Raw genomic sequence first — 25,000 nt, 5'->3', positions numbered from 1 at the left:
GGGATGGGGTGTAAGGATAAACAGTGCCGTGCAGGTGGGAACTCTGCTATACTGTGTCATTTAGATCGTAGGACCATATTTTCAAACACTCATGCACCGCACCTCCACTACTTTCAAAAGGATCTAGTTGAAGTTACAAAGGGTTTTTAATTAAGGATATTTTTACGGTTCTAGTAGCAGTTTGATAAGCTTTCTACATGATTAACAGGAATAACACTCCTGAGAACTCGGATAATCATCTCTGTGGCCTTTGAAAATAGTCTTGGTGAGAGAGCAAAGCGTTTCTGAATACGATGGACGGGGTGGTAAGTGGTGCCGTGGAAGTGTGACCGATATACTGTGGGGGCAAAATAGTGTTCTGGATGCATGTGCGGGTGTTGTAGTGAGTGCATAATATAGGTCCATTAAAAAAGCCATTCCCTGACAAGAACAGTTCGAAAGCAGAGTCAAAAAATACTCAGAGAAGCGTCTTGAAGCCTTCCTCGTGAAAGAGTTCAAGTCATATGAAGAGAGAGTGACAGAAGCAGACTGGGAGTTCGAGAGTTTACTAGTAAAAACGATAAAAATAATGAGAATAGATTACTACTATAATTACTATTAACGTTTATGCTATTACTACAGCTACTGTTACTAAGGCAACAAGAAAAATAACAACAGCAGCAACAACAACAAATTTGACCACAGCTGAAACGCATAAACAAAACTTCTTTATCGTTATTTTTTTTAAGCATGCATTACTGAAGCGGGAATAGATACCTCTCTCTCTCTCTCTCTCTCTCTCTCTCTCTCTCTCTCTCTCTCTCTCTCTCTCTCTCTCTCTCTCTGTCTGTCTGTCTGTTTACCCCTTCCCTTCCCCTCTTCACGCACAGTTTGCAGACGTAACAGGCACCAGCGCGGCTTCTTAAGGTGAGGACAAGAGCCATTATTTACTCGTTCTCTGTCTGCGCACCACACTGATGTCCGCCGAGCACTAATACATTAATGCCAGCAGCGGCGACTCTCCCTCTCCTCTACTGACACACGACGCCACCAACACTCATGCACGTGGGCTGGGAGGCGTCTTATGGGGCGCTCTTGTATAGATATCTAGTGGGTAAGTGGTACTGGTGGACTTGATGTTAGATTGATTAAGGTAAGGTTAGGTTAGAGAATGATGATAGGGTATTGGTTAAGTTAGGTTAGGTTAGATAGAAGCGATGATAAGGTTCTGGTTAGATTAGGTTACGTTAGATGGAAATGATAGGGTACTCGTTAGATTAGGATAGGTTAGATTAGATAAGGTTAGGTTTGATTAGGTTACGTTAGACAGGTTGGGTTAGGTTAGGTTAGATGGGGGAGATAATCGGGTAATGGATGGGGGACTCATAAACCACACGTTCTCTTTATGAGCTGAGTTTACACAAATATCCTCAAGATAATAGCAGAACAGACGCTGAAGTAAGAGTGGGTGGTCCTCACATGCACTTCCATCACGCTATAAAGAACTGCGTCGTGTTTGTGTCGAGGAAAGGCAAAAAAATTGGAGCATATTTCCGAGGCATGTGTTGTGTAGGACAGCAATGCACTCGCCATCTAGTCTCAGCTTAACGAGATAAGCAAGAGTCATGGAGAGCCTGTGAGATGCTACGGTTAATGCACTCCACAATGCTTCTATAATCATATATACACGTACGCAACAAGAAAGGCACTACTATTGTGTGTGTGTGTGTGTGTGTGTGTGTGTGTGTGTGTGTGTGTGTGTGTGTGTGTGTGTGTGTGTGTGTGTGTGTGTTGTGTGTGTGTTTCAAATGATAAGGAGAGAGAGAGAGAGAGAGAGAGAGAGAGAGAGAGAGAGAGAGAGAGAGAGAGAGAGAGAGAGAGAGAGAGAGAGAGAGAGAGAGAGAGAGAGAGAGAGAGAGAGAGAGAGAGAGAGAGAGAGAGAGAGAGATCCATTCAACTCGCTGCTTCCTAAAACGTCTAGGAAAAAAAAAAAAAAAACACTACTACTACTACTACTACTACTACTACTACTACTACTACTACTACTACCACCACCACGACCACCACCATAACAACATTGATAATAATAACGAAACCTACACCAAGGATTTATTTAGGCACTATCTCATATCTAGTGATGACTCAGAGTAAAAGCATCAATAAATTATATAGGCAACAACTATAATAATAATAATACCTCACCGACAGACCGCCTACACTATCAAGTTCGTATATTGAGGAGGCAGAACGGCCTACAAACAGAAACACTAGGCCATCTCCACGCCCACACACTTATTGCACCCGCTGCCTCTTGACAAGCACTCAGAAGGGCTCCGCTGTCTCACGATGACTATTTTCAAAGGCCACAGAGATAATTAGCCGGATTCTCACGAGTGCTTCTCCTGTTAATAATGTAGAAATTTTGTTGATCTGTCATTAGAACCACAACAACATCCCTAAAATCGCACGTAGCTTCAACCAAAGTGTTTTAAATGTAGTGGAGGTGCGGCCACAAGTGTTTGAGAATCCAGGTCCTTGACTCAACGCCCTCGACACCAGCGGCCTTTCATGAGGGGCGGGGGCGGGCGGCAGTGAGTTAAGCAGTGACTTAAAGAGGTGAGGAAACAGAGTCCAGACCTTCCCTCGTCTCCCGCCCCCGTGTCCATTTATCCCCGTCAAACCACGCACTCCCAACTCAGCCAACCAGGTGCAGCCAGTGAGTCACCGGTGAGGGTAGGCCAGGTGTGTGTGTGTGTGTGTGTGTGTGTGTGTGTGTGTGTGTGTGTGTGTGTGTGTGTGTGTGTGTGTGTGTGTGTGTGTGTGTGTGTGTGTGTGTGTGTGTGTGTGTGTGTGTGTGTGTGTGTGTGTGTGTGTCATCACTGTCTGTCCTAACACATCAGTCACTTAATTGATAAAAGTCTTCTCTGTGCACGTGCCAACAACACGCGTACACATGCATTCATACACACGACGTGCAAACACATGTACGGAAGGAGTAACGGACTGACGCACCCACGCCCTTAAACACACATACACATACACTGGGAAACAGATCCACCTAATAAGAATATGTACAGTCCCAGTGTGTGTGTGTGTGTGTGTGTGTGTGTGTGTGTGTGTGTGTACAGGTGGTAGTCGTGACTTAAAAACACCACCACCACCACCACCACCACCAACAACAACAACAACAACAACCAACAACGACAACAAACCTTCCCCCCACCTCTCTGCATACCATACGATAACCCATACAGGAAAAACTCCCCTTCTTTTCACTCCCCCTAACAAACCACTCACGCAGTAAGCATAGTTGGCCCAATTAGAAGCGCCAGGATAAAAGAAACACCTCCATTGCAAATCACAAAGGGGAGGGACAGAGGGACAGAGGGAGGGAGATGAAGGGGTGGAGATAAATGAACAGAATGGGGGGACAGTTTATTTTTAGTGTGTAGGAAGAAGGAAGAGAGAGAGAGAGAGAGAGAGAGAGAGAGAGAGAGAGAGAGAGAGAGAGAGAGAGAGAGAGAGAGAGAGAGAGAGAGAGAGAGAGAGAGAGAGAAAGGAAATAAGTACACAAATCAGGATGCGACTTCAGAAAAAAAGAAAAGAGAAAGAAAACAAAGAAAAAAGAAAAGGAAAGATGAGTGAATGTGAATGGCTACGTAAATGCATGGAAGTGGGACTGAATGAAAGAATGAATGAATGAGAGAGTGAACGAGTCAGTGAATAACAAACCGAGTAAAGGAAGGACGGGGTGAGAGCGGGAGGGAGGAAGGGAGGAAGAAGCCACATCAGTTCGCCTCTCCAAGCCTGGCAGGTGGTCAAGAGACAGGTAACGACAAGCCAGCACAACATACCTGCCCCGCCCACCACACACACACACACACACACACACACACACACACACTCCTGCTGCACACAAATCTATCTGCTATCTGTTTGTCTGCTTATCTTGTTTACTTTTTTTTGTCACCTCTGTCCATTCTGTTTATATGTTTGTCTATTTGTGTGTCTGTCTCTCTTATCTGCCTCAGCCTCGCCTCTGCACCATCACACCTCTCTCTCTGTCTCTCTCTCTCTCTCTCCTCTAGCCTCACCTGCATACCATCGCACCATCCTCTCACTTTCCCTTCCCAGAATCCTGCAGTCAAATCGTTCACCTTCGCTCTTCAGATGTTCACCTCCACCAAAATAAACACAAGCGCACGCTCTTGTTTTTCCTCCTTCCTCGTCCCCATATTTTTTTCTTCTCCCCAACCTCTTTTTTACTTTTTTTCCTTCCCGGCGCCCCTCGGAGCTAATAATACAGACACACGTCACGGGTAAACAGACACGGGTGGCGGCCAAGCAGCGCCGCCAATATAGAACAAAAACAACAAAAACAATGATTATGAAAGACGCCACAACACTGCTAATCACGACCACGACTATTACTACTACTACTACTACTGCTATTAATACTACTACTATTACTACTACTACTACTACTATTACAAAAACAAATACCACAACTATTACGACTACATCCAGTATTATTTTTACCAATACTACCATCACTACTACTACTACTACCACTACCTAACCACTACAATCACCACTACTACTATTACTACTACTACCACAACCACCACTACCACCACCACTACTACTATTACTACTGCCAAATAAAATAATGAAACGAGGTGTTCATTTTAACTTCTTTCCTCTTTAGCAGCAACAACAGTTTTCCGGGAAGGGATGCTGGGCTCTCCTCCTCCTCCTCCTCCTCCTACTTCTGGCCCACTTGATCGTCCTTCACGCCCCGCAGGGAATGAAGACACAAGGTTACACTAAATACCACGTCTCAAGGATAAAATAATGATGGTTTTACTCGTGCAGTTCTGGTAAATGGATTCACTATTATTGCTGGTACTGCTGCTGCTACTACAACTACTACCACCATCACCACCAGCACTACTACTACTACTACTACTACTACTACTACTACTACTACTACTACTACTACTACTACTCCTACAACCATCATCACTAAAAACGCCACCAGCAACACGACCTCAACCAGCATCATCACCACGACAACTGAACGTGGACTTAAAGTGTTATTTACTGCGTCAGCCTGGCCGAGGAGGAGGAGGAGAAGGAGAAGGAGAAGGAGAGGAGGAGGAGGAGGAGAGAAGAGGAGGAGGAGGAAGACACCTAATCAGCGTTCCTCTTTCTCTGGTGTAGAAATGAGCGGCTGAATAAGTGAATAAAATAAAGATGGAAGAAAAATTAGACAACCTTATATTTTCCTCCGGGGAGAAACTAACAGCCAGGAAAGAGAATAAGAAGAAGAAAACGTTAAGAGAAGAATAGAAAGGAGAGAAAACTGGTAAAATGGGTTAAAGAAATGGTCTCGTGATGTTTATTTTATTTTTATTTTTAATTTTTTCTCCTGTTTTTTTTTTGTTTTTTTTGTTGGAATATGAAAAAGAAAATGTAAGAAAACACCATGAAGTAAAGAAAATGGATAAAACGTAAATAAGAAAAACTTCAGTTTTTTTTCTTTCCTTTTCCTTCAGTGCTGTTTTTGTTGCGATATGAAATTTCTTGAGTAGAAGTAGAAAGATCGCAACACCCAAGAAAGAAGAAAAAAAAAAAAAAAAAATATATATATATATATATATATATATATATATATATATATATATATATATATATATATATATATATATATATAAAAAACAGGTAAAATTTATTAAAGAAAAAAAAACTCTTGTCTGGGTTTTTCTTCTTGTTCTTGTCTTCAGCGTTGATTTTGTTGTAATATGAAATTCCTTGTAGCAGCAGTAGTAGTAGTAGTAGTAATAGTAGTAGTAGTAGTAGTAGTAGTAGTAGTAGTAGTAGTAGTAGTAGTAGTAGTAGCAGTAGTAGTAGTAGTAGTAGATCAAGTTAAGTCTGCCCTCCAGCCTTCACCTTCACCTCCGCCCCTCCCCTCCCTCATTTCCCTCACTACACCCTTCACCTTCCACCCTCCACCCTCACCTCCATCCTTCATCTTCATACCTCCCTCACTCCATCCGTCACCACGCTTGCTTTAAAACTTGATGGGCGCAAAGAAGACAAGCAGTCTGAGGTCCCACGCAGATGGGAACACAAACAATGATAATGTGGACTAATAAAATGTCAACTTATGCCATACACACACACACACACACACACACACACACACACACACACACACACATACACACACACACACACACACACACACACACACACACACACACCACAACACAACAATACAACAACACAACACAACACAACACACACGCAAAACGCAGCGAGCCAAGAGATCCTACGTAGAATCAGATACGTGAATAAAATTTGCCGCACACACACACACACACACACACACACACACTCACTCACTTGACTAAATATATTCTTGGGTTCGCCTCTTTTACTTTGTCGATGAAGCAAGTCTAGAAAAAAATGATAAGAGAAAGTGAGATGCAAGAAGGCGAAAAAAAGAGAGAGAGAAAAAAAAAAAGAGGAGGAGGAGGAGGAAGGGAAGAGGAGGAAGAGTGAAACTTATACAAAGAGACAAACATGATCCTGGAGCGAAAACACACACACAGAGAGAGAGAGAGAGAGAGAGAGAGAGAGAGAGAGAGAGAGAGAGAGAGAGAGAGAGAGAGAGAGAGAGAGAGAGAGAGAGAGAGAGAGAGAGAGAGAGAGAGAGAGAGAGAGAGAGAGTTAAAATCAATATATCAGGAAAACGCCAAAGAAGTATTTTTTTCCCCGTGGAGGAGCAGAGGTCTTGGTGAGGGTGGGTTCCCGAAGCACTCTGTTCCTGCCTCTCAATCCTGGCGGTTTACGAGGGACCACTCCGCCCTTATTTGTCTGATAGCCTCGATTCCACCCTGCGTTGTTTTCATTCGAGATGTGAGACCAATAATTTTTGGGGGAGAGAGAGAGAGAGAGAAAATTTTATGTGCGATCCCGGAAGGAAAATAAAGGAAAATATAAAAAGAAAGACATTAATAAGTACATGAAGAATATACAATTAGTGGAAGGAAAGAAAGAAAAATAAAAAATAAATATAAAGAAAGGTGGATTTATACAAGTAAATGGATTGATGCCTGGGCACACAGAGACAAACTTCAAGAACGAATAAATGAACAGAGAAAGAAAAAAAAATATAAACGAAATAATAAAGGTAGAATATGAATAGATGAATAAGAGAAAGAAAAATAAAACAAGATAAATAAAGAAGCAAAGAGAAAGGCGAAGAGATACAGGCAAGACGTCAACAAGAAAGCAAACAGGATGAATACCTGATGACCTGTACGACACACACACACACACACACACACACACACACACACACTCTCTCTCTCTCTCTCTCTCTCTCTCTCTCTCTCTCTCTCTCTCTCTCTCTCTCTCTCTCTCTCTCTCTCTCTCTCTCTCTCCACACCTCTACTACCGTGCCCGAGATGAGGAAACACGAAAGGAAGGCGAAGAAAACAAAATAAACACCTTTTCTTTCCCACCTGGCTGACTGAGATGGTGAAGTGACAAGGTGTAACTGTTGGACGGACAGGTGCAAGGCGAGCCAGGTAAAGAGTGCAAAGATAACCATCGGGACAGGTAAACAAGCAGGTATGGGGAGGAAAAACTACTTAAATACCCAAGAACTAACCCACTCTGCAACACGAGAGACAATTAGAAGGAAGAGAATGATGAAAAAAAAAAGGAGAAAAAAAATTTGTTGAGGCGGAACTGTCATAGGGGTGAATGCGACAAGTTAAGTGAAAGTCATGTATGATGAAGGGGGTGTATATTTAGGTAAGGGCAAGGAAGGTTCTCATGGTTTTGGCTACATGGAACTAATGTTGTAAGGTGTTTCCTGCTGTGGGAGGCTGACTGCTTTATTTGCTTTATATACGTAAGGAGGGAGAATGTCAAGGAAATGAGGGTAAAATATAGAAGGAATGAGTGCATGAGTGAACAGGTGCGGTTAGGAATGATTTAAGTGTTATAACAGAGAATGGAATTGAATGTTTTGTTGATTTTTAAAGGGGGGAATGACTTAAGAAATGAGTGTAAGATATTGGAGAGAACGCACGTGTGAGAAAACTGTAGCTACGAGTGAATAGAGAAAGAAAAAAATAAATATGGAAGGAATAATAAAGATAGAATATGAATAGATGAATAAAAGAAAGAGAAAAACAAGATAAATAAAGAAGGAAAGAGAAAGGCAAAGACATACAGGCAAGACGTAAGTGGATGAACGTAATAATAAAGAAAGACTGACTTGTTATTTTTTTTTAAGGGAAGGGATACTAAGGAATGAATCTCAGGTGTATTAGGAATGAGTGCATGAGTAAACAGGTGTAGTTAGGAATGACTGGAGTGTAATAATAAGGGATGGAGGTAACAGTCATATTTATTTCTCTAAGGTGAGAGTTCCCAATTAAATAATGAATGTTAATTGTAAGTAGATTGAATGTTAAGCGTATCAGATAAGAATGTACGAATAAATAAATGTAGACTGGAGGTGTTTGAATAATAGCAATAGAATAGAAAGGGATGAATATTAATTTCTAGTATTTGACATCTGAGGTGAAATAGCAGCGTTAGTGGATGTAGTGGAAAATTTAATATTACACTTGACTGAAGAGGAGGAAAAGATTGCGAAAAACAAATGTAAAGAAAGGGAAGTAAAGGGGAGCTAGCGAGAACCAGCAACAAAATTATGAACAATACTTCTTTCTTGTTTCCTAATCTCATGAAATAGAGCCGCAGATCGAGAACAATGAGGCCTGTGTGTGTGTGTGTGTGTGTGTGTGTGTGTGTGTGTGTGTGTGTGTGTGTGTGTGTGTGTGTGTGTGTGTGTCGCTCATTACATACACTTTTTAGTCTAAGTTGGTGTCTAGTTTCAGTTCTTTAATGATAATTGGTTCGAGGAAGAAGAAAAGGTCAAGAAAGGTTAGAAAAGGCCAGAAGGGCAATGTGTATGTACTCTCTCTCTCTCTCTCTCAGTGTGTGTGTGTACCCGTGTGGAGCCTTGCCTTCACGACTAGTTGTCACCACCGCTGCCTAACGCCCAGTGCACTTCTGCCAACAAAAAGACAACACGCCTTCCCTCCCTCACCCCCGTCCCTCACCCGCATACCTCTCCCTTACTCCCTCACTCAGCCTCTAATTTCTTTATCTCACCCCTCACAAGCTCTCTCTCCTGCCTCTCCCATCTCCCCTCACTTACGTACACACAACCTCACTATTTCATCTCCCGTCTCATCCCTACTTCACTTTTCTAGTTTAGCTTTGCGTCTTTAATATTCTCCTCTACACTTCCTTAATAATATTCAAGTAGTAATTATTCGTCTTTAATTATGACACTTGGTTCAGTTAATTTTCCAGCATGTCAATTAAAACTGTGTTCTTTATCATCTTAATGTGGAGTTCATTCATTCTTCCCACTCTCTCATGCAATCTTCATTCTCCGGCTCACTCACCTCTTCTTCACCTTATATGTCTGTCTCTCTGTGTGTGTGTGTGTGTGTGTGTGTGTGTGTGTGTAATCTTCCTTCTGGCCTACGTCGTATTCCGTTCACTTCCACTTTCTCCTCTTGCTTGGTTCTCTTGCATGCATACGAACCTGTACAAGTCACTTTCTTTCCTGCAAGCTCATACAGATAAACTTTCATTGCTGCCTACACATAATCCTCTTCCACATAAACTTTCCCTCAATCGTCTGTATTTTCTAAGCAAACTTTTGTCCTCTTTGTTTATTTCTCTACATAAACCTCCATTCCTGTAACTACACATCTAGACAAACTTGTATTCTTACGTATATTTATTTCCGCATTATCTTCCTTTATCTCCCCTTCCTGCAACCATTTGAGCTTCTACACAAACTTTTATTCTCGCCTTCATCTGCTTCTCCACATACTCGTAAACCTTCCTCCCTTCAAGCAATTGCAATTTTCTACACATTCATCTTTATCCACTCCTACAAGCATCTACACACACACACACGCACACACACACACACACAAACTTTTATTCTTATCTTCATCCACCCACTTCTCCACATAAACCATAATTCCTCCACGCATCTATCCTTCTCCACACAAATTTCCTTCATCCACGCACCTACAAGACTTCCCCACATAACTTTCTTCTCCGCATACGAGTCTACTAAAGATCTCCGCGTAAACACGACCGATTCACGAGACAGATGTTTGCTTCACGGATATTTTAAGAGTTACGAGAAAAATATAAATGGGAGACGAAGGAGGAGGAGGAGGAGGAGGAGGAGGAGGAGGAGGAGGAGAAAGGAGGGGGAGGGGTAGGATGTAGTGCCTTGGCTATCCACAGACACCCTTATCTGTTCATTTCTCAGAGTCCCGCGTCAAGGAAGACTAGTAAATACTATAAAGTTTAACCCAAAACTCACTCAGTCACTCAATAAAGATGTGTGTTTTTCTTACCAGGCCCAACTCGCCACGCCCCGCCACGCCACGCCCCGCCCCGCTCCGCATCTCTCTCTCTCTCTCTCTCTTGCTTAGTTGATATATGTTCGTGAGAGAGAGAGAGAGAGAGAGAGAGAGAGAGAGAGAGAGAGAGAGAGAGAGAGAGAGAGAGAGAGAGAGAGAGAGAGAGAGAGAGAGAGAGAGAGAGAGAGAGAGAGAGTTTCCTACAATCACACTTATCCTATGGTTAAAGAGAAACAGCTCGTGGTGGCTTTGGCTGGGATGCAACTAAAGGAGCGTGAATGAAGACAAGGACTGGCACACCAAACGCCCCTCACGCGGAGAATTCCTGAGGTAATCTACGGGCGCACGTGGCTCTGTTACTCCCGACTGATGTTTTATTTTTTTCTTTTCAGCGTTTACTGAGGACTCCAATGCGTTACCTCACCCTCTCAGTGACACGACATGTGTTTAGTTTCATTTTCAAGACTTGCCCACCCTAACTAAACATGCAATTCTTGACATACGAAATAGAAATAAAACTGGGAGGACTACTTCCAAGCTTAAGACATAACTCTACCATCACCATCATCATCACCATCACCATCACCATCACCATCACCATCAAGCCTCATGACAACACCAGCATGCATGTACACAACAAGGTCACGTTAGCCGCGGAATTACTAAACAAGAACATAACGACCACCAACTCCTAGCGCCCCACAGAAGCAAATTTATAGCACCTCATTAACACCTACGTAAAAGTTAAGGCTGCGCTTGTGTGTGTGTGTGTGTGTGTGTGTGTGTGTGTGTGTGTGTGTGTGTGTGTGTGTGTGTGAAGGGAGACTGGGCGGTATAGCATAGAAAGTGACGAAAAACAAAAGATTTAACTAATAATATAAACATCAAAATATTACTTACATCCTAATCAGTCGGCCGCTTTTTTTTTTTCATCATTACCCATTCTCTTATACCAGTAGGCCTTTTTTAATATATATATATATATATATATATATATATATATATATATATATATATATATATATATATATATATATATATATATATATATATATATATAAGCAGCGGGTCTTTCCTTTTTATCATTGGTCATTTTACAGTCAGTGAGTCTTTGTTATCTGTGGGCCTTTCTTTATAACAGTTGCCCTTTTTATAACAGTGGTCCTTATCTGTAACAATTTCCTGTTGCCCTAAACCACTGCACAAGTAACATGAAAAAAAAAATAATAATAATAAATAAATAAATAAAAAATCACCCTTTGCTAGCCCCACCAGTTACTCCTAAAGATTCTAACCTCAACGAAAACAACAATAAACCAGTAGGCCTACACGTGGCAGTCCCTGTATGAAACGCCCCTATCTACACCTGCCTATCATCGCTACCCGTAAATCTCATGCCCTCTTAAATCTCCTTGTTGACTCGACACTAAGAACCTGGATCACTGAGTTTATTCCAGTCATCTACCACTCTGTTTTGAGAACCGTTACTTTACCAAGAGGAAGCAAAGAGGAAGGATGGCTTAGTGGGAAGGTAGAGTAACAGACTATAGGTAGTACATGTAACTAGGATAGGCTGGGTATTGGGGAAGGAGTGGTTATGTTGAGGCCTGAAAGTGGATGGGTGTGAAAGATGCAAATATGATATGGAAGAAGAGGAAGGTAAAAGTGAGAGGAGGTATGAGAGGTATAGAGAGGAAAGGAATGGATGGAAAGGTCTCTCTCTCTCTCTCTCTCTCTCTCTCTCTCTCTCTCTCGGCTGTGACGCAAACGCTCGCCACAAATACTCGGGCTCGTGAATCTGTCCCGTTCCTCACAGACCAAGTTTTACTGCTTCGTTCACTACACAGACGCGGTTCGAAGCAGCTGCTGTTGGTTCATTTGGTTCCTTCTCCTCACCGCCACCTTTTTAGCTTTCGTTTAAACTTTTCACTATTTTTTCCAACTTGTTTACTGGTTAATTGACTGTTTTTTAATATATATTTGTTTTAGTTTCTCTCTCTCTCTCTCTCTCTCTCTCTCTCTCTCTCTCTCTCTCTCTCTCTCTCTCTCTCTCTCTCTCTCTCTCTCTCTCTCTCTCTCCCACACACACACTTTTATTTCTGATACGTGAGTGAAATTATTTCTAAACAACCCTATGGTAATGTCAAAACAAATAGAACAATAAAAAGTAGTAATAGTAGTAGCAGTAATGATAATAATAATAATAATAATAATAATAATAATAATAATAATAATAATAATAATAATAATGATAATAATATATATATATATATATATATATATATATATATATATATATATATATAGAGAGAGAGAGAGAGAGAGAGAGAGAGAGAGAGAGAGAGAGAGAGAGAGAGAGAGAGAGAGAGAGAGAGAGAGAGAGAGAGAGAGAGAGAGAGAGAGAGAGAGAGAGAGAGAGAGAGAGAGAGAGTTATTTGGGTTATCATCAAGGTCGAGTGTTATCACTTTCTATTATCTCAAAGTCACCGCAGAACACACACACACACACACACACACACACACGGATTACAGAAACTGTATGTGTGTGTGTGTGTGTGTGTGTGTGTGTGTGTGTGTGTGTGTGTGTGTGTGTGTGTGTGTGTGTGTGTGTGTGTGTGTGTGTGTGTGTGTGTGACACTTTGGGGCACAGAAAGGAGAGTATTGGAGAAGAAGAAGAAGAAGAAGAAGAAGAACAAGAACAAGAACAAGAACAAGAACAAGAACAAGAACAAGAACAAGAAGAAGAAGAAGAAGAAGAAGAAGAAGAAGAAGAAGAAGAAGAAGAAGAAGAAGAAGAAGAAGAAGAAGAAGAAGAAGAAGAAGAAGAAGAAGAAGAAGAAGAAGAAGAAGAAGAAGAAGAAGAAGAAGAAGAAGAAGAAGAAGAAGAAGAAGAAGAAGAAGAAGAAGAAGAAGAAGAAGAAGAAGAAGAAGAAGAAGAAGAAGAAGAAGAAGAAGAAGAAGAAGAAGAAGAAGAAGAAGAAGAAGAAGAAGAAGAAGAAGAAGAAGAAGAAGAAGAAGAAGAAGAAGAAGAAGAAGAAGAAGAAGAAGAAGAAGAAGAAGAAGAAGAAGAAGAAGAAGAAGAAGAAGAAGAAGAAGAAGAAGAAGAAGAAGAAGAAGAAGAAGAAGAAGAAGAAGAAGAAGAAGAAGAAGAAGAAGAAGAAGAAGAAGAAGAAGAAGAAGAAGAAGAAGAAGAAGAAGAAGAAGAAGAAGAAGAAGAAGAAGAAGAAGAAGAAGAAGAAGAAGAAGAAGAAGAAGAAGAAGAAGAAGAAGAAGGTAATGACGATGACAGAGAAATACGTCACATATTTCTCAGAGGGACGCAAATTTCCCAGCATGAGAGAGAGAGAGAGAGAGAGAGAGAGAGAGAGAGAGAGAGAGAGAGAGAGAGAGAGAGAGAGAGAGAGAGAGAGAGAGAGAGAGAGAGAGATCCGTTTTCCCTCCAACAACGGGACATGTATTGGCTCTGGCAGGTCTCCCACACTGCGACGAGAGAGAGAGAGAGAGAGAGAGAGAGAGAGAGAGAGAGAGAGAGAGAGAGAGAGAGAGAGAGAGAGAGAATCAAATAATGTAATCTAAGTTGTTTGATGAGAAAGACCAAAGGAACACACACATGCACACACACACACACACACACACACACACACACACACACACACACACAACAAAAACACTCATACACGCAATGATGACCAGCAGAATCAAATGAGGACATGTATTTGGGAGCATCATCAACAGAAATAGTAAAAGTAGTAGTAGTAGTAGTAGTAGTAGTAGTAGTAGTAGTAGTAGTAGCTGAAACCCCCTGTAGTCTCACTCACATACACTACTAACCAATATTAATACATATCAATACTGTGACCGAGTGCAAGACGACGCCAAGAAAGCCTAGAAAGGACCATGTAACGCTCGTACTCTGAAATCTCTTTGTTCTTTCACCACGGCTATTTTCAAAAGCCAGATAGATGATTGGCCGGGTTCTCAAGAGTATTTCTCCAGTTCATAATGTAGAAATGTTGATAAAATGCTACTAGAAGTGTTTAAACGCCCTTAAAATTCCGTGTCACTTCAACTACACCTTTCTGAACGTGGTGGAGATGTGGCGCGGAAGTGTTTCAGAATATAGCCTTTGTACAGGAGCATGTGTTAGAGTTTGTCACCACGCAGCCCGGGGATAGTCTCAGCACGGCCAAAAGTCACCACCTCATCAGTGCTACCATCAGCAGGAAATCCACGTCAGCCTCTCCTTCCTCAGACGCTAGTGTGAGTGATCTGCCCCGCCAAACAGCCACCGTCAGACCATCCAACAGTCTCTATCTGAGCCAGACCACCACCTCTACTACAACCACCACAACCACCACCTATTCCTTCTCTCTTTTTCTAGGCAGGAAACACTCCCTTCCTCTTCCTCTTCCCCTCATGAGCTGAAAGAGAGCAAGCAAATAAACTTGCTGAAATTCTCTTTAAACGTATTCTTCTTAGAGCACATTTTCTTCCACCACCACCACCACCACCACAACGATCCCATATTCCTTCTCTCTTTGGGCACGAGAGGCTCCCTCTTCCTCCTCTCCTCGTAGTCTCAAACAGTGCAAGCAGATAATCTCGATATCATTCCAACGTTTTTTCTATCCCTCATGGTTCTTTATCTTCCTCTTCCTTGACAATTTTACTGCTACGGTCATGCCTTTGTTAGTATTCAGAATACTAAAAGAACATAAAAAAAAATAAGAGAAGCTGCAAGAAGCCGTCAGACCTACACATGGCTTATTTCCATTTAGCATCCTATAGATTAGCATGGAGACAGAAAAAAGGGGAGAAAAGATAATTAGTTTTGTTTTTTTTAAGGTACAGAACTATTTAGCAGACTCAAGTACAGAAATGAATGTGTAAGGTTGAAGAGTTTATGGAAAGCAATGTCTGGCTGTGAAGTGGTTAATTAGATTGCTGTGACTTCTTATAAAGCTTAACTCTTTGTCTGCTGTGAATTGTGAAGTTAAATAAAGTGTTGCAAGTCTAAAACATAATTTCAAGACACCATTTAAAGCAAAAAGAACAAGTATTTGAGTAGCTGATGCTCTTTAATGGAGTAGCTTAAATCCTCTATTTGCTGTTCCTTTATAAAAAAAAATAAAAAAAAACACTAAGGAAAAAATAAACAAATGATGGAGTAGTTACAATCTTGTAATGGTTGTTCTTTCATGTGGTAGCTTAAGTTTTCTAATGACTGTATTTTTATACTGGCTTCGCACTAAAGTCTAACGTGACTCGAATGAAGCAACAAACGTGTCAGCAGCAGTCACAGAGTTAGTCAAACAGTCCAGGGCAAGATTGGAGTACAATTTCAAAAGTCACCCTTGACAGCAGGAGGAGTGATGAACAGTGGAAAGCTTTTAATGTTCGTAGCTTCGTATCTGCTCAGTGGCGTGGCCCGGGATCACTCCAACGAAATAAGAAGTGTCACATTGTCATTAGCAGTCAGTGTTAGTAAGCAACAGTATATACATGACTGGGTCACTAACGTTTTTACGAACCTTCCTGCCTTCATTTGTGTCTTTCATTTAATAACCTGCATTCTTAAACATAGTGTTAGTGTTACTTTCTTTAATGAATAATTCGGTGAAAGTTAGAAAGAGGCATAATGAATTGTCTACTTATTTATTATCTTTCTTTCCGTACTTTTTTTATTTGCCTCTCTCCTGCACTCAGAAGATATCTCTCCCAAGTTATCCTTAAAGAGCAGAAGATAGAGGAGGTTGGAGAGGAAGTCAAGACCTTTAAAGAGGAGAGGACAGGAGGCGAAAGCTGGGAAAACATGAAGGAAGCGAGGATTTCGTATTGAGAAACAAATATAAGAAATTCACATACTCTAGGACTCATCTGATTTCCTTTTTCTCATCCTTTTTCTACTCCACCTACTCGTGTCCTTTTCGAGAGAGAGAGAGAGAGAGAGAGAGAGAGAGAGAGAGAGAGAGAGAGAGAGAGAGAGAGAGAGAGAGAGAGAGAGAAATCAACCTTAATCTACCTTCGAACCTTCTCTCCTCGGTAGCCTTGAACACTCGACTTTGGCAGCTAAGGACACGCCATCTTACGTAACACTGCCAAGGCATCATTTAGGCTTGTTCCGGTGAATGACGCGGCACTAGGCCTACCGAATGTGTCGGGCAAAGTACGTGACGCAAGGCTGATTGGATATTGAGCCTGGTGGGGGCTTAACCTGTCACGCTAATCAAGGTTATGGGGGAAGGAACGCGCAGAGGGGATGTGAGGGGATGTGTGGGGTTAGGAGAATAAGAGGTTGCTGTGGCATGAGGTGAGGTTGAAGAGATACAGAGAATGCAAAAGTTAAATGATTTGTTACTGATTTTTTGCTGTTTCATATATTTTCTTTCGTTTTTTATTTTTTTTTCCTTTTTTGCTGTAAATAAATAAAAAAAAGTAAAATAAATAAACAAGTAAATAAAATGAGTAAAAATAAATAAAAACAAAAAGGGGGAAATAAGGCCAATAGAGGAAATATGGTCAATATTCATTCTCTCTCTCTCTCTCTCTCTCTCTCTCTCTCTCTCTCTCTCTCTCTCTCTCTCTCTCTCTCTCTCTCTCTCTCTCTCTCAAGAAAAAAAACTGATGATAACCTGACGAAACTAAATGAAGACGAAACAAGAAAAAAAAAAAAGCGAAATAAAAAGAAAAAAAAAACAAGAAAGACAAAATGGAGAAGACATTCACGCGGCCAGTACCAAACGCCAGAAGAGTCCAGAAGAGAAGCCAGTTTACAGGTACACAGTTTCAGAGACATCCCGGTGCTTCTCCATCAAGACACCTCAAGTCATAGAAAAGGAGAGAGAACAGTTCTAGAGGACGAAAGAGTTCTAGGGATGAAAGAGTGAAGATACTAGTGGACTCTTGCACTAGTGAGAGGGACAGCATAGATGGGATGAAAGTAGAAAGTTCAGTGCAGCGGGGATAGCGAAGATGATAAGAATACTAAACAAATAGACAGTTGATTCATCTATAAGGGAAACTGACGCAATGGGATGGAGGGAAGGAAAAGAATCGAGCTCAGAATTACTCAGCCAGGGGGTTAGACAGAGGGAGTGATAAAAATGTTACTGTCTTCAATAGGAGGAAGATGAAAAAAGGCTAAGGTAAACATAAGTAATATAAGGATAAGAATGCAATTATCATTCATGTCTCCCAAGGATTTCTATGAGCACCTTCTGATGTGTTGTGAATAAGTGATGATAAGCTTGAGTGGACTGACAACACACGCATACCAGTGTTAAGTGAAAGTTAAGTTGAAGTGCGAAAATTTACACAAGCGCTAAGCAGAGACACGCGGTGATAATACGCAGATGTAGGATGATGAAGTTCGGAAAAGTCATGAACTGAGTGTTAACGGAATACTGTGAAGGGGATGAGGGAAAAGAACGCAAACTTTAGGAACGCTTAGACTTTTGATTTTATCTCCGTTAACGCCACTTGTCCAAAATGCTGCACGTAAATAAAGACAAGTAGGAGATACGTGCACCCCAGACACACACACACACACACACACACACACACACACACACACACACACACACACACACGGATGAGAAACAGCGATCTATTCGGATCAATGACAAGAGTGTTGCAAGCGTGACATAAAAGAACACTAAACAACAGCTGGCTCAACACACACACACACACACACACACACACACACACACACACACATGCATATCATACAGATAGACTGGAGGACTGACTGACTGACTGATAGACAAACAGACAGACAGAAACATAAGAAACTGAGAGAGAGAGAGAGAGAGAGAGAGAGAGAGAGAGAGAGAGAGAGAGAGAGAGAGAGAGAGAGAGAGAGAGAGAGAGAGAGAAGGAAAACAAAAAGAAAATAGAATGAATGAATGAATGAAGACAGACAGACTGAGAGACAGACAAACAATTACTATGATTTGATTCCTTGACGTCAAGTGGAGTGTTTTAAATTTTTCCGTCTCTCTCTCTCTCTCTCTCTCTCTCTCTCTCTCTCTCTCTCTCTCTCTCTCTCTCTCTCTCTCTCTCTCTCTCTCTCTCTCTCTCTCTCTCTCTCTCTCTCTCTCTCTCTGTGTGTGTGTGTGTGTGTGTGTGTGTGTGTGTGTGTGTGTGTGTGTGTGTGTGTGTGTGTGTGTGTGTGTGTGTGTGTGTGTGTGTGTGTGTGTGTGTGTGTGTGTATAAACCAATTTCTGGGAATTTAAACTTCTCACACGTACATGTCAAATTCTTTCACCCACACCCACTCAACACACACACACACACACACACACACACACACACACACACACACACACACACACACACACACATACAAAGAGAATAACGCTGTAACTCTGCCCTTCAATTCCTCCGCCAAGAGAAAGCCCAGGAAACGGATTAAGAACGTGACATTAAAGTGTAGCTGATAACAGATTAATGCCAAGGATGTGTGTGTGTGTGTGTGTGTGTGTGTGTGTGTGTGTGTGTGTGTGTGTGTGTGTGTGTGTGTGTGTGTGTGTGTGTGTGTGTGTGTGGCAACGTCACCTCGCGTCTGATTGGTAAGTGACAGCTTAATCTGGTGCTCTGAAACGCTTTGCTCTCTCACCACGACTATTTTCAAAGGCCACAGAGATGATTAGCCGGGATCTCAAGAGTGTCTGTTCGTTTAATGATGGAGAAATAATCTTAATCTACCAATATAACTAATATATATATATATATATATATATATATATATATATATATATATATATATATATATATATATATATATATATATATATATATATATAAATTAGAAGAAGTGTTTCAGGTCCTTTATCCCACTACAGGTCTGGTGTCAATTATCACGAAAACCGTTTGTATAATTTTGACTTTACACGCTACAAAACTTTTCAAGAAACTATAACACCCATTAAAAAAAATAAATAAATAAAAAATAAAAAAATATATATATATATATATATATATATATATATATATATATATATATATATATATATATATATATATATATATATATATATATATATATATAAAAGTCTTCAAAAGTTAGAGGTGACCACTAAAAAAAAAAAATAAATCAATCAATCATCCAACAATGAAAGGGTTAAGAGACACAAACTACCAAACCATTCTTACTGCAGCCAAAGACGTTGCTGAAAACACTCAGCACTAGCACCAGACCAGACCACTTCGCTAAGCTGCAAGGCGAGAGAGGAACCGCAGACAGCCGCAATTCAGGACACGCCACTAAGAATGGTCCGCGTATTGTTGGCTGATCTGTGGCGATTGGAGGCGAGGGAGGAATGTAAGAATAGCAAGGGAGGAAGGGGTGGGGGGAGGGCGAAGGGAACGAAGGAAATAAAAGGTAAAAGAGAGACGCCGCTGATCCACTCCACCAGTTACGCGATATGAGTAACCAGTCTTGTAGTTCTAAGCCGCACATCCGCCCCCGCAGCGTGCATCCATTCTCACCCTCACGACGCGTTGCATTCCTCCCCCTCATACGCTCCTCTGACGCCAAAGCGCAATGAATTTACCGGGATTCTCAGACGCCACTTCACTTGCGGAAGACCTCAAGTTATTGTAGAGTAACTTTACCACCAGGAAAAACATCCATGTGCTCTTGAGGATATCTGATTAAAAATGCATTTATGTCCAAAAATGTTTTTTTTTTCCTTCTTTATTTTCCTGTTTCGTTTAAAGGTCAGATTATCAAGTAAACAAGTGCCTTCCACTCATAATCTGCAGGGAATAACAAGCCTTATGTTCTAAATGAGTGCTTTTGTTGTTGCCTGTCTTTTGTTAACATTCAAAGGATAAGAGAAGAATGTTTGCATGAACGAATACAAATAAAGAAAGAAAAAAAAATAAGAAAAGAGGAAGGCAAATGTTATCTTTTTTTCTAAACGATAGAACTACTGATATAACAGACTCAAGTAAAAAGAAAACAAAAATGGTTTTCTTTATATCAAAATCCCTCATATGAAGGAATGCCAAGACCAACAGAGAGAGTGGAATATGAAGTAAGACTCTAAGGATCTTTAAGCCTGATTCTTGTAAATATTCCGTAATGGGTCGTACTGTAACCTGCTCTCACGCCTAAAGAAACACTGACATACGAATACAAAGACCAACTGAACTATGGAATGTGCCCCAAGACCCCAGTGAACTTTACACCTGACCCATATAAACACTCCACGCTGCGTTGAAACTTGTACCACACCAAGAAACGTTTACATACTTTTCTTAACCTTTTGACTCCTATTTGCCGCACCTTTCCTTAATTACTAATCACTCTGGCACATCTTTACTTGTTCTGTAGCCATCTTCGATCTTTAAAGTGGGTAGAAATTGGAAAATCTATTCTTTTAATGCCCTTCTTTCTTGTAGATGTTTATACAGATCTAATGCACTACTTCTGATGCTGTTCACTACTTCATATCGAACTCAGAAGATTAATATCAGCATTCCTACACCACGTGGTAATAAATAACTTCAGCAACGCAGTGTCATTTCCTAACACGATTTTCCTCCTTGTGTTTATACCTTCTTGTTGAGCAGCATCACCACTTGTTCTGACAATAAAGTGGCAGTTTCCTGAAGTGGGGGCGTGTGTCTATCTGTGTGTGTGTGTGTGTGTGTGTGTGTGTGTGTGTGTGTGTGTGTGTGTGTGTGTGTGTGTGTGTGTGTGTGTGTGTGTGTGTGTGTGTGTGTGTGTGTTATCTTATCTATATGAGGTGACACTGAGCACATCAGATAAAGAGAAGGAACAGGAAGAATAAGACAGAGAGAAAAAAAGACGGGAAATGGAAAAATGTTCAAGAAGAAGAGGTGAAAGAAGGACGAGAAGGGAAGGTATGGAGGAGGAAGAAACGGAGGGGAGGGAATTAGGGGTAGAGGTGAAGGGGAGGTGGAGAGGGGAAGAGGGTGAATGCACTTGCTTTTACGCTCTGTCTGTTATCAAGGTGAGGGAGGGAGAGGGAGGGGGAGAGGGAGAGGAATGAACTGAAGGACATGGAGGGACAGGAGGAGAAGCAATGTCCTTGAGAGTAAAGTTTTAATTCATGAGATAAGAGTCTGTGCTTCAGTTATTCATTCAGTCAGTCAGTCGTCAGTTGGTCGGTCAGTCAGTCGTCAGTTAGTTAGTCAGGCAGGCAGGCAGGCAAGCAGTAACTCAGATTAATCGTTTCCACGCCCTTTGCACTCGTATTGTCCGCCTACAAAACAGGACACTGACCAGCTGACCCTTCCCACACACACACACACACACACACACACACACACACACACACACACACACACACACACAGGGAAAGGAGACAAATAAATTCAGATTAATTCCGCCTTATTTTGTACCTTCTTCCAGTGAAACAAGATGAGGACAAGAAGGGAAAGGAAATGAGGAAGGAAGGAAGGAAGGAAGGAAGGAAGGAAGGAAGGAAGGAAGGAAGGAAGGAAGCAAAGAAGAAAGGAGGGAGGGAAGGAGGGAGGGAGGGATGAAAGGAATCACATTTCTGCATGACGAAAATCTACGTCGCTGTGTGTGTGTGTGTGTGTGTGTGTGTGTGTGTGTGTGTGTGTGTGTGTGTGTGTGTGTGTGTGACCTTCGCTCTAGGTACGTATTTGACGCAAGTAGCTATGTTCTCGATGCTTGTCTTCCCTACGATAAAATTACGATAAGGGTTACATGGTTCCTGGTACTGCCTACACACTGCTCTTGGTGATGGCCTCCTGGTGTGTGTGTGTGTGTGTGTGTGTGTGTGTGTGTGTGTGTGTGTGTGTGTGTGTGTGTGTGTGTGTGTGTGTGTGTGTGTGTGTGTGTGTGTGTGAAAGCGATCCCTTCGTTAAATACACTATATGCGTTCAGTATGTCTGTACGTACACACACGCTTGTTCGTTTGTTTTCTCTATGTGTCTGTATGTTTGCCTCTCTCTCTCTCTCTCTCTCTCTCTCTCTCTCTCTCTCTCTCTCTCTCTCTCTCTCTCTCTCTCTCTCTCTCACACACACACACACCGCTATTTATGTCATAATTTCGCAAGCTAATTGAATGTCACGTTTACTGGGGTGTGTGTGTGTGTGTGTGTGTGTGTGTGTGTGTGTGTGTGTGTGTGTGTGTGTGTGTGTGTGTGTGTGTGTGTGCGCGCGCGCGCGTGCGTGCGTGCGTGCGTGCGTGCGTGCGCGCTTACCTAAGTTAATTGTTTCTGTTATGATCACTATTATCATTATTACTATCTTTATCATCAACATCGTTATTTTTTTTCTCTCTTTTGCAAATGTCAACAACGAGAAACTCAACCTAGTTCCCAATGTTTCCAGACTGACTGCGCAGAATCAGAAATCTCAGAATCCACCAGTACAAAGCCTAAAAAGAAAAAAAAAAAAAAATTTTATCTTCCACGAGAGGCGCAAGAAATGTCAAATAGTCACGAGAGGACACAGCAACGTTACAGAATACGGCACTAAGATTCATTCCTTCTTATTGACGAAGCAGGATCAGAAACCATCACTAAACCTCAGAAACCATCAGTATGAATCATGAAAAACACCCTTAATGACTTCCACAAGTGCATAGGAATAAGACAGGACGCCGCAAGTTAGAGAATACAGAGCTAGGAATCATGGCACTGAGAGAGGCAAGGAGTGGAGTTACCGAGCAACAAGTGGTCCGACTTACCTGGCTTGCGGGGCTGCCACCTTCACCCTTCCCTGTCCTCGCCCAGACTGGCTCCCTTCCCACCATCGTCGGGTATCTTATTTGCCGCACAGTAACGCCACCCACAAACGTCAGTGACTCACGCTTTTCTCTCTCCATTCATTACAAGTAGATGGAGGGACGGCACGAGGCAGGGTGGGAGAGCGGGAGTCTGTGGGGGGGAGGAAGGAAATAGGGAGAAAAGGTTGGTTACTAATAAAATTATGAAGTGGTTTGTTACGTAGTGTTTTATGTGAGAAAAGCAATATGGAAGTGTTGTAAGTATTTTTGTTATGTGGTGTGTGTGTGTGTGTGTGTGTGTGTGTGTGTGTGTGTGTGTGTGTGTGTTACTACTTGTGTTGCACTCCCACACACACACACACACACACACACACACACACACACACACACACACACACACACACACACACACACACACACACTCTCCAGGCACTTCACGGCCACAGGTGCCTCGCTTATCAGCAACACAAGTGGCCACATTCATGCCTCGATACCCCCAAGTGTAGCGGTACAGGAATAACCCGTAATGATGACGCAACCGCATATGCCCACATGCCTGCGTCCTGCGCGGCACTGTAGACACGGAAGCATGCGCACCACACCCACAAGAGAAAAGAAAGGGTTGATGAGCTAACTCACTGACCGGCTCTCGTTGCCTGACTGCTGGGGTCGTATATCGCCATGAGAAAAATAATAGAAAAAATAATCTAATCCAAAATCATATAAAAAAAAATACCAGTAATAGTAAATCGTATAACAATAATCGTAATAACAGTACAAGCTAAGAGGATAAAAATATATAAATAAACCCAATAAAGTGGTTTTTCGCACATAATATAATGATGATAGAAAAAAACATATTAGGAAAAAGAGCTACAGTATAGTGATTTCTAGCACACAATATAAATAATGACTATAGAAACCGTATCAGTAAAAAAAAAAAAAAAAAGATATGGTCATTTCATACATACACATTGCCTACGTACAGATCAAACCAAACCAGGCATATCACAGCCGCTCGTGGCCCAACCTCACGGCATGCAGAGCACCTCCCTGAAGAAGAGCGAGCACTCCCTTAAAGACGACACCCCGACGCAGCACACTCTGACACCACCAACAACGATGATGGCAGCAAGGCCACTAATCAATCTAAGCTGCTGTCAGGCCAGGTAAGATCGAACTCCTTTTCCAATCCGTCCTTTACCCAACCAAAATCTTTCTCCTGTTCATTAACTTTGGGAGCGGCAACAGAGCGGGACTTTTTACCTCGTTTTCTATACCTCTAGTCGGCCTCCATGCAGGAAGACAATCCAAGCAGCCGTCCACTTCACCAATTAGCACCTAGAATAATGTACTACAAAAATTGATGCAGTGACAGTAGCCATCAATTTCTACTAGTATATTGTTCTACATGTTGATGCAGCGACTGTGCCCGTCCAGCAGAATGAACAACTTACCACGAAAGAAAAGCCGTCTTCAAACACAAGAAACAAGGCTGACAGAAGAACATAACATCAAAAATACGGGAAGCTGCAAGAAGTCATCAAGTCTACGCGTGGGAAAAGCATCTTTGAACACTCACGACTCACAGGGGGAACATAAAATCACACGAAAATATGGAAAGCTACAGGAAGTCATCAGGAATACATGTGGAGCAACACCTGCCCACACCTCGCCTCTCAAGACACCGCCGTGGTGTGGACTCGAACTCACAACTCAGGCCACTATTCAGATACGCCTTGCTCTCTCACCACGATTATTTTTAAAGGCCACAGAGATGATTAGCCGGGTTTTTAAGAGCATTTC

At 41.8% G+C, this 25,000-nt stretch overlaps 1 protein-coding gene across 1 annotated transcript in view; it reads right to left on the bottom strand.

Annotated features, from left to right (window-relative positions):
• LOC135090915 (uncharacterized peptidase C1-like protein F26E4.3) overlaps positions 1-23,316 on the bottom strand; it is a 51,464-nt gene extending 28,148 nt beyond the window's left edge. The window contains exon 1 of the mRNA XM_063988105.1: positions 23,156-23,316. The gene's annotated coding sequence lies outside the window, so the exon portion shown is untranslated. The remainder of the gene's footprint in view (positions 1-23,155) is intronic.
• Positions 23,317-25,000: the final 1,684 nt, after the last annotated feature.

This window comes from Scylla paramamosain, chromosome 3 (genome assembly GCF_035594125.1).
Source record: "Scylla paramamosain isolate STU-SP2022 chromosome 3, ASM3559412v1, whole genome shotgun sequence".
Lineage (NCBI taxonomy): Eukaryota > Metazoa > Arthropoda > Malacostraca > Decapoda > Portunidae > Scylla > Scylla paramamosain.
The sequence above is the reverse complement of the archived record's forward strand: the minus strand, read 5'-3'. Positions and strand labels throughout refer to the sequence as shown.